The following is an 11,598-nucleotide window of genomic DNA, read 5'->3' on the forward strand; positions in this document are numbered from 1 at the left end:
GACAAAATTCTACAGGGTCATTCCCTCTTTGGATAAAATTGGACATTTACTACACAAATTATGAATTAAGGACGCTACTGCTGTGAACTCTTCCAAATTTCTTGTGTGTGTAGAAGAAAGGATTTCCCACCAGAAATTAGAAAAAATTGATGTGTAGATGAACAAATTAGCTATAAATAAACTTTGGACTCACTACTCCTAGTCAATCCTCAAAATAACTGAAGAAGAGTTTGCATAGTAACGTATGACTTGTATACACTGGGTTTTTTTAATACCCTAAAACGTACATACAGAAATCTAAGTCATCATTTTTGATTTTATACATTTCTGAGTTCTCAAAACCTATATGGACAGCATAAAAGCGTGTTGTGCATCTCACTATTCAGACACCACAACAAGTGAGTTTGCAGCGCTATATACTCCCTTATCCCTGTGCAGCGTGTTCCTTTGCATCCATTTAATTTGTGAGGTGTAACTGAAGTCACGCCCATTGGCTGATCTTGCTCTCACCTCTATGTCACGATCCCTACTTTTCTGTCATAATGGCAGAAGGAGTCGAAAATGTAACGATGGTGATAGAACTTGAAAACACGAACGTAGAGGAAGAGGAATGTGATGAAAGGCAATGTGAATGAGTGTGTCTGAAAAGAGGAACGCAGAACTATTGGATTGCTGTTATGTACGACTTATTTAAAATCAATACCATAATTCCGAAGGAAAAATAGATGTGTGTTGAAAGGGATGGGAAAATGAGAAGAGCAGAAGACAGAAGAGATGAAGATGTTGTTGGGGGTGGGTAAAACATAGAAACAGCCACAGACCTCTGCTGAGATAAAGAGATTGAATGTGTGCCTGGATGGGAGGGAAGCCAGGGGTTATGGATTTAGCAAGGGTTATCGATCTCACGCTAGAAAAAGCAAACTATGTCTGCAGGAACAAAAAAATGAAACAAACTATCTTTATAACTAACAGCAGAAATCAATATTCCACGGAGCTTTCTACAATCTGAGTGGGAAAAGGGAGTGTCAGAAGAGAGAGGAGGACTAAAAGCAAGGGTGTGAGTGAGGAGTAAACAAACTAAAACAGTATAGAGGAAAAAGAAGAGAGTGAAAGAATGATAAGCCTGAAGAAATCAGTACAAATAACAACAGGAAATGGAGAAAAAAAGGTGTTAAACAACGAACGATTGAAGGAAAACCAGAGCGGTGTGAAAGATATGATGGAAGGAAGGAATGTGAAACAAACGGAAAAGGTAAATTGAATACAAAAGGAAGGGTGAAGCAGGTAGTAAGTAAGAAAGAAGAGAAAGAGGGAAAGAAAAATGTTGAAATCAATAAAATGATAAATGGAAATGAAAGAAAAAATGAAGGAAAATGAAGGGAGGAGGGAAAAGAGAAAGAATAAGAAAAAAGTAGGGAAGGAAAAAAGAAAGGAAAAAGAAAGGAAACGGAATAAGGCAGGAAGGGAAAATTAAGGATAATGGAATTAAAAAGGAACAGGAGAAGGTATAGGAAGGGAAAAGAAAGGTACATTGAAGGAAGGACAACCAAGAGGGCAAAAAAACAGAAAAGGAAAGATAACGGATGGAATTGGATGAGAAGGTATGGAAAATACAAACTAACACAAGAACGTTTTTTTAATTAATATAAATTGGAATGTTTTAAAGGCGTGATAAAAAAAAGAAATGGACAAATAAAAATAGGAATTGCAAGGAGAGAATGAAAGTGAGGAAAGTAGTTAGGCAGAAGGATGTAAGTGCTATAGTGATCTAGAGAATTAAAATTAGTACAGGAGAAAAAGATTCAGACAGCACGAGGGAGAGGAAAAGGAGAGAGGGCACCCATGGAGGCAGACAAAAGTAGGATAAGATACCTAACAAGGAGGACTAAAGAAATGGAGACGGGAGAAAAAATAAATGGAGAGAGGAATGAAATATTTATGTGCAGCTCTATGCTACCTGTGCTTCACAGCCTTCAAAGGGGAGATTCGGGGAGCCTGTCACAAGACACTGTAAGAAAAGTTGTTATTGAAACCTTTTAGAACAAGATCTACGAGTGAAAAAATAATCAGATGACTTTTTAAGTTCGGGCAGTAGAGGTGGAATGGTTGCATGTGTGCAGTGAGCACAGACAGCACAAAGTTCAGTAGAAAGGTGCTGTGGAAATGAGTTTATAAAAGCTCGGAAGCAGGAGAGCGAGCAGACAACCAGTGCATCCTTAGTCGGCAAAGTTGGCTCAGAAGAAAGAAGACATCATAAAAAAGACCACGTACAAAAATACTGGAAGGCTTCGGATCACTGACAGAATATTGGAAAGAAAAATATCGTGTAGACAGAATATGGTGCTAAAACTGTTGAGGACCACAATATTGAGAAGTTAAGTGCAAACAGATCAGTATATATTTACTATTCTTAAGTCCTATGTGGATCATCAAGGTACATATATATGGATTTATATATAGTAAAACATTGCTTAACTATAGAAACTCACCTTTACAGTATTTTTGCCCTCGTTGGAACAATATTTTGTCCACACAATATCTTTTCTCCAATATTTTGTCTAAACACCACCAGCTCAATGCCGTCTGCCTCCAGGTATATGCCCCTATTGCACTGACTGCAAGATCTCTCTGCATCTCCTCCTCAGAATACACTCTACACTTCCATGTTACATCGAAAATATGAACTATAACAGTGAATGTAGATGCAAAAGGTCTACGGAACAGATCTCATTGGATATGTCTGATCTTGCCTGTCTCTGTGATTACTAAAATTCCATTGTTCAGGACAGAAACTCTCACCCACCCTTAGGTGGTGTGGCATATTTCATCATGGGATTCCTCCTCACACAATTCACAGAAGTTCATATTTTTGGTTACCACTCTCCTGAGCAGGGGAGGAGCACTTGGAGTGTCTTCTGGGAACTGAGCCCTACATGAGCTGTCGGTGTGGGTGATGGTTGCAGAGTGCAATAAAATTGCTGTAGGGGAATAAAACAGTGTCTTGGTGGACTCCCATGGAATTTTATTCTGCAAGTATCTGGGACTTCTATAATCAGTGCCTTTGCCCCAAGCATGGTAAACCCATACATGCACTATTTTGAATGCACGGACATCTACCCAGACCACAATCCAATAAAACAGAATAGCATAAAGTGGAGAGGTGTATAGTGGAGTAGCGTAGAGTATAGTGGTTTACAGTGGAATAGCATAGATTGGAGCAGCATACAGTGCACTGCTGTAGAGTGGAATAGAATACAGGGGGGTAACATACAGTCAAGTTGAGTACACTGTAATGGCAGACATTGAAGTTACATACAGTAGAGTAGGGTAGAGTGGAATAGGATAGAGTGGAGTGACATAGAATGGAGTTGCATTTAGTGGAATAGAATAGAGTAGATTGGCATAGACTGGAGTAGTTTACAATGCAGTGTTGTAGACTGGAGTGGCATTCAGTGGATTGGCATACAGTGGAGTGGTATAAAGTGGAGTTGCCTTCAGTGGAACAGCATAACATGGGGTTGCATAGATGTACATAGAGTGGAGTGGGGCACAGTGCAGTGGTGTACAATGGAATAGCATACACTGGAGTGGCACACATGGGAGTGGCGTAGAGTGGAGTGGCATACAATGGAATACCGTACGATAGACTAGTATACACTGTAGAGAACAGTGGAAAAGTTTACAGTGGAGTTGCATAAGGTAGAGTGGCGAAAATTGGAATAGCATACAGTGAAGTGGAGTAGAGTGCAGTGTCATACAGTGGAGTGGTGTAGAGTGGAGTGGAATACTATACAGTGGAATAGAGTAAAATTAATTGGAGTAGAGTGTAGTTGCAGACAGTGGAATAATGTATAGTGCGTGGCATAGAGTGAAATAGGTTACAGTGAAGTGGCATAGTGTGGAATAGCATACATTGGAGTGATGCAGAGTGTAATTGGTGTAGAGCAGAGTGGTGTACAGTAGGATAGTGTACAGTGGAGTGGCGACTAGTGGAGTGGTGGAGAATGCAGTGTGGTAGAGTGTAGTAGCATATAGTAGAGTAGCATAGAGTGCAGTGGCGTGGATTGGAGCACCTTACAGCGGAGTGAGGTACAGTGTAGTGGTGTACAATAGAACGGCATAGCGTGGAGTGGCGTAGAGAGGAAGAGTATATAGTGGAGTGCCATACACTGGAGTGTCGTAGAGTGGAGCGGTGCAGACTGGAGTGACATACAGTGAAGTTGCATACACTGTAGTGTTGTAGACCAGAGTGGCTTTGATTGGAATAGCATGCAATGAAGTGGTGCAGAGTGCAGTGGTGTACAGTGGAGTAGCGTACAGTGGATTAGGGTACAGTGGAGTACCATAAAGTGGAATAGCATACAGTGGAGTGGGGTTCAGTGTGATGGAGTATATTGGAATTGCATACAGTAGAATATCATAGATTTGAGTGGCATAGATTGTGGTTGTGTACAGTGGAATATTGTATAGTGGAGTGGAGTGGAGTGGAGTAGAGTTGGGTGGGGTAGAGTGGAGTGGAGTGACGTGGAGAGGTATAGAGTAGAATAGCATACAGCAGAGTTTTGTAGAGTAGAGTGGCATAAAGTAGAATAGTTCAAAATGGAATGGCGAAGAGTGGAGTGCTGTGGAATGGAGTGTGGTAGAATGTAATAGCTTACAGTGGAGTAGCGTGAAGGGTAGTGGCATAGAGTTCAGTAGTGTAGAGTGGAGCAGCTGACAGCAGACCAAGGTACATTATAGTGGCGTACAGTAGAATAGTGCGGAGTGGAGTATTATAGAGGAGTGAGTAGAATGGAATAGCGTATACTGGAGTGGCATAGAGTGGAGAGGCACAGACTGGAATAGCATACGGTGAAGTGGCATTCAGGAGAGTGGCATAGAGTAGAATAGCATAGAGTGGAGTGGTGAGAGTGGAGTTGCGTACAGTGACATAGTGTAGAGTGGAGTGCCATAAAGTAGAGTGGTGTACAGTGGAGTGGCATATAGTGGAGTGGTGTAGAGTGGATTAGCATACAGTAAATTGCATAGAACTGAGTGGAGTAGAGTAGAATATCGTAGAGTGGAGTGGTGAGAGTGCAGTTGTATACAGTAACATAGTGTAGAGTGGAGTAGCGTAGAGTGGAGTAATGTACTGTGGATTGGGACAGACTGGAGGGGCATAGAGTGGATTGTCATAGAGTGCAGTGGTGCAGAGTGGAATAGCAAATACTGGAGTGGTGTAGAGTGGAGTGGCGAGAGTGGAGTTTCGTACAATGGCATAACATGGAGTAGAGTGGGGTATAGTGGAGTGACGTGGAGTGACATTGAGTGGAGATGAGTGGCATATAGTGGAGTGATGGAGAGTGGAATAGGGGAGAGTAGAGTGGCATACAGTAGACTGGTGCACAGTGAACTGGCATTGAGTGGAATAGCATAGAGTGGAGTGTCATACAGTGGAGTGGCATACAGTGGAATAGTAAAGAGTAGATTGGCATAGAGTGTAATGGCGTAGTCTGGAGACTCGTATGATGGAGCAGCATACAGTGGAATAGCATAACGTGAAGTCGTGTACAGTGCAGTGGCATAGAGTGCAATGTGGCAGAACACACTGGCATACAGTGGAATAGCGTAATGTGGAGTGGTGTAGATTAGAGTGGCATACAGTGTAATAGGGTACAGTAGAGTAGCATACACTGAAATAGCGTACAGTGGAGTGGTGTAAAGTGGAGTGACAGGGTTTGGCCACAAGGCCTGTGGCCAACACCCCGTAGGCAGTCAATCCACTGCTGTGCACAGCCAGCCCCAGGCCATGCACGGTGGGCGTTTGCCACAGGACCTGGCCATGGCAACCCACCCTAAGGTAGCCAACCACCCCACCTCAGGTTGATAACCCCACTCCATGCACAGCCTTTCACCAGGCAGCGTAGGGTTGGCCGTCGGGCCCCAGGGACCCCATACTCTTTCGCCAAAACATATATATTAAGGGAAGGGGGTATGCATCCCCTCCTCCCTAAGCTTTAATGGGCCCTGGGGACTCCATCCCCCTTGGCTGAATTCTAATGAGCGGGAGGCATGTGGCCCCCCTCCCAAAACATTATCCAACCCCGGGCACACCATAACCCGGAATCAAATTTAATTAAAAAAGGTGAAGGGACTATTTGGCCACCTCCCAAAACCTCATTAGGTTCCAGGGATCCCATCCCCTGGGGCCAAATACAATTAAACAGGGAAGGGGGCTTGCAGTCCCCCTCCCTGAGCCTTCTTGGGCCTGGGGACCGCATCCCCCGGGCACTCCCAGAGCTTATTTTAGCCTTGGGGACCCATTCGTCCATGGCATTTCTACTTTATGGGTGGGTGCCACGGTGCCCACACAGGGCACCCACCAAGTATCGCGTTGGGGGCTGTGGAAGTAGCATCAGGGCTCCCGCGGCCCCAGCCTGCTCCCCGCATTTTGCAGGAGCCAGCATTGCTCCTGCCCCGGTGGGAGCAGCTATCTTTTCAGGCTCCCTCCTGGCAGGAGCAATATGTGTTTTGTTTCCCTGTCCGCAATGCTGGGGGCAGGAAAACCAAATACAAGTCTGCTCTCAGCCCAGGGGAGTATTTTTAAAAATCCCACCAGCTGGGAGCAGATTTGTATATTTGCTCCTATTAGGTGTGAGATTCATAAATGCCCCCGCCAGACGGGACCAAACATATGTTTCCCTGCCTGCAGTAGTGCAGGCCGGAAATCTACTGTGACCGGGGGTGGGCTCCTTGGGACACAGTCACTGAGACAGTCTCGGGGGATGGGGTCCCTGGGGCCTAATTAGGCTCAAGGAGGGGACCTGCATGGCCCCTCTCTCTATTAACTGCTCGTCCCCCGGGGCTGAGATCCATGCCCTTTTGGGCTCAATGAGGTGGGCTAGGTGGTCCACTCCCCTTTTTAAAGCACTGCGACCTCAGGAGATAGATTTCCCAGGGCCTTATTAGATTTGGGTAGGTGATGCACGCCCCCCTTATTAAAATACCAGGCCCTGGAGGAGAGGGTCCATGGGGACTTATTAACTTTTGGAGGGGGGCCACGTTCTCCCCTCCTTAAGTGCTACCTGCGGTGCCTCCTCAGGCCCTGGCCCACCCCTTTTACTGGAAAGGCGTGAGAGCCCACACTGTTTTTTTGGTTTTTTTAAATGTTGCCACAGATTTACAGATCATTCACAAATTTGCCACAATTTGTTTAGAAAAAATGTTTTTCACCCCAGTTGCGTTCCCTTTGTGAGCCCACCACCAGGCCTAAGGTGCTAGAGTATCCCCACCCCGCCCCCTTTTTTTCATTTTTTTTTTTAGGACTCGGGTTGAGTCCCAAGGCCTAAGGTGGCTGCCATCACTTCTTGGTTGATGTGATGGCAGCCAATCAGATCTCATCAGATCTGTTGGACGCGCGGAGGCTCCATGTCGCTAGATATAAAATGTTTTTGAGCATTAATTGCTCAAAAACTAGTTAACGGATTCACACCAAAGCACAACAAATACATGTTCTAGATCTAGAACCAGCTTTCTGCCAAATCTGGAGTCAATCCATTCAGCGGTTTGGGCTGTAGCTGCGTCGAAAATTCCTATAAAACATTCATCGGGAAAATGTGTTTTGAGTGTCCCCCTTTTTCTCTGTCCCCGCTTGACACAACACCCCAAAACCTTCCATTTACAAACAAGTCAAAAAGTAGGACTTTTTTGGAAAGTTTCATGGGATTGGCTGAACAGCGCCACAGTTATTAGCAGCACAAAAAGGGCATTTCCTATGGAAACACAATTCTAGCTATAACTACCCAGTGGCCACCACCACTTGGTAATATATAGTACCCAGTGGTGGTATACACACACATATATATATTATCTACTGGCGGTCGCCAGTAGATAGTTATAGTTACAACCTAGTTTCCATAGGAAATCTCAAAATTCTATTTTGAATAACTTTGGCGCCGGTTGACGAATCCTCGCGAAATTTTCAAAACTAATGGGGCGCTCCGCTCAGCTCCTACCCTGAAAGTCTCGGGGTGATTCGTCAAGCGGGGGCCGAGAAAAAGGGGGGGTCCCAAAACACGTTTTCTCCATGCATTTTTCCATAGGACCTTTAGTCGCAGCTACAGCCCGAACGGCTGAACAGTATTACGTGAAATTTGGCAGAGAGGTAGCCATAAGGTCAAGGAAGTGCCTTTTGCAGTTCTGGTGTAAATCTGTTCAGTATTTCCTGAGAAAATAGCATTTAAAAGCATATCAATATCTATACGCGCGCACCGTGCGCGCACTGTGCGCGCACCCTGCCGTGCGCGAGCTCAATTCTGATTGGTTGTTAGATGTCGGTAAACATTCGAATCGGTCGAAACCAGGAAATGTCGGCTGCCATTTTGTCTCTCGCAGTCTGAGGGGGTGAAAAAAAAAGGTGGAGAACGTGAAAAAGGGGCAGAGTGGACAGTTCCTGACCCCCTAGCCTTGGTCAGGGGGTCACAGAAGGACCACCAAGGGAGAACATTTTTTTTTTTTTTAAATCACGAGGTGCGCGCACCCAGCGCGCACGGCCTGCACTACGACCCGTGGGTGCTCGGTGCGCGAAGCGCACCGAGAGCCCTCAGCGCGCGCACGGTGCGCGCACCTCGCTATTTAAAAAATAATAAAATCTCACGGTGCGCGCACGGTGAAAAACCTGAAAATAAAAATAATAATAAATAAATAACTTAGCATTTAAAAAAAAAAAAAAATTCACTGAAAAAACCATAGGTTTCAAACACGTTATAGTTACGAATTAGCATTTAAAAAACCTTGCAAATTCACTTAAAAAACCATAGGTTTCACACATGTTATAGTTAGCTGGACATTTCACTCGTAAAAAACCAATGAAATTCCCCCGTTATAGTTAGTGCAGGCAACTATAACTCACGCGACCGCAATCCTCTGCTGATGACGTCAGATATTACATCACTGATGACATATGTGTCTTTATGAAAAATAAATATTTGTAATATATGTATAGCTAAAGATTAATGGAAGAAGACATGGGTAAATAAGTGTCTAAATACAGTGATGTAATATCTGACGTCATCAGCAGAGGATTGCGGTCGCGTGAGTTATAGTTGCCTGCACTAACTATAACGGGGGAATTTCATTGGTTTTTTACGAGTGAAATGTCCAGCTAACTATAACATGTGTGAAACCTATGGTTTTTTAAGTGAATTTGCAAGGTTTTTTAAATGCTAATTCGTAACTATAACGTGTGTGAAACCTATGGTTTTTTCAGTGAATATATATATAGATAGATTGCATTGTTACCTGAGTTTACAGAATTTGAGAATGAAGCTTTGCCAAAAGGGCAAGTTGTCCTTCATTTGGGTTGTGAGCTTCCATAAAATCGCAATCCCTTCCAAATACCTGTTTGTGCTGGGATAAGAATTATAAGTGGAGATGGAAATGCTTCACACCAAGTAATTATTGACTTTAAGATCTCAGCATTTGTGAAATTTCAGCAGGTCAATCCTGCCCCAATTTAAAGAGGGGAGAAATCCCAATTAATACTAGAACGTGTGGAATTTGGTGTTATAGAAAGCAAAATCTGCAAGTTATGCCCTATTTAGATGACAAACGTTGAAATAGGCAGTAATTATCACACATGATACATTCTGTACCATCGGTTTTGGTTTTTATCGGGTGCGAAAATGATTATACCAAGCTCCAAGGCACGCACAATGAGGTTGTTAAGCTGTTTAATTTGATCCTAATGTGATTAGCATCATTCATCCTTTGGACCGTAACAGAGAGAAGTGTAGTAAGGGGAGTCTGTACACTTCTCAAAGGCATGTGTCCAATAGGTAAATTACTCTGATCATGAAACAAGCATTGAGAAAGCCAATCATTTTGGCCTTTGTATTGTGAAAAAAGTTTTTCTCAGTCTTTGCTATAATACACAGAACAGTTGTTTGGTTGCTACTCCATAAGGCAATACTAGGTGGTTTACTGGCCTTTAATACACTAATGTGTGGCAAGGAGACTAGTTGAAGAAGTTTCTTTCTGAGCCCAGCATCCACATTGCATGCACAATGCCCACTAGCCTGACCTGACTGTAATAGGAAAGTGAAGGCATACTCCTTGTTCTAAGGGCTAGTCCAGGACCCAGAATCTGACCTGTGGCAGAGCTGTTTGATGATGCACACTAAAATTATTTCATACACTGAGAAGGGTCAAGAAGCATTGGAGAAGCATAAGAAGAAGACAGGGGGATAGGTGCACAGGAGGAAGGAATCTAAAGCATCTCGGTTTTGTATAGGTCAGGATGAGAGACCAGGAAACACTGAACGTTTAATAGCTGTGAGATAGTCAGGGATGCATGATGGAGGTAGGGGAGAGGGGCCATGGAGAGAAAGATGTGTGTGTTATCTGGACTCATATGGTAGGAGAAGACAGGGACCAAAGGGAGGCGGTCTATGGGGAGAGTCAGAGTGGACTTAAGACTGACCCATGGCTGACACCAACTGGTAGAGGAGTCAGTGTTGATTTTTGAGGAAATTGTTAGATTAGGAATCATTGGTAAAGCTGTTCAAGAGTAAGCATTCCAATATAGTAGAATACTGGGCGTTGCTGTGAGGGAAAGAAAGGGTAATTAGATGGTTTTTCAGTAAGTGAAGAGTGAAAGAGAAAGCCTGAGAGTGAGACACAGATTGAGAGACACAGAGACAAAAAGGCAAGGAAAGAAGGAGAGAGGAAAAGAGATTAAGAGAAAGAGAGATAGTGCAACCCAAAGAAAGAGCGAAAAAGAGAGAGAGAGAAAGAGAGAGAGAGGGAGAGAGAGATAGAAGAAAAGAGATTTGAGAAAGATACAAAGTCATGTATGCTGATAGGAGAGAAAGATATGCAATTTTCTTTCTCTAGGTTGAACCTAAATTCTCATTATTCGAAACATGTTTTTGAAAATACACAGTACAGAATATTTCAATTATAGAGAGATGTGTGAAGCGTAAATCATTTTTCTGATGGTTTATTCATGAAGGAAAGCAAATTATTCTAATAAAATTTCCTAATATACGTATTCATTTATTAGATGGGGAAATTGTCAATCGGGAGTCCATGCATCTTATTTTCAAATAAAAACTACGAGAGAGATAGGAATAACTTTACATCATTTTCAATCCACATAAAAACAAGTTATTATTTTGTGGGTCTATTGGAGAGAACGTAAACATTAATGTTTAATTTTATATAGTGTTTAGTACTGGAATATAACACATTTCTAAGGGTTCCACATTTTGAAGCGGGGGATCGGAGGTAGTGGGAAATGAAGTGAAATGCCTGCATCACACATTTCTTAATGTGGGGAAGTCAGAAATTTGGTCGTGCGTATGGTTCAGTAGTTACCAGTTGTTGGAATTGGCACTTTCTGGTTGGCTGAGGCAATGCCCTAGCCAGGCAGAACCTAGCACTCCCGTCTTGGGTGGGTGATCACACTCACTGTGCTCACCCTTTTTGTAGCTTGGCACTGAGAAGTCAGGCTTATCACAGAGACAATGTTAAAACATTGGCACAGCACTCTCACATGATAAATAAACTGAGCATCACAAAGGAGACTTCACACATGAAGTATTTCAATAACGCTTGTAT

This window comes from Triturus cristatus, chromosome 1_2 (assembly GCF_964204655.1).
Source record: "Triturus cristatus chromosome 1_2, aTriCri1.1, whole genome shotgun sequence".
In the NCBI taxonomy this organism is placed as follows: Eukaryota; Metazoa; Chordata; class Amphibia; order Caudata; family Salamandridae; genus Triturus; species Triturus cristatus.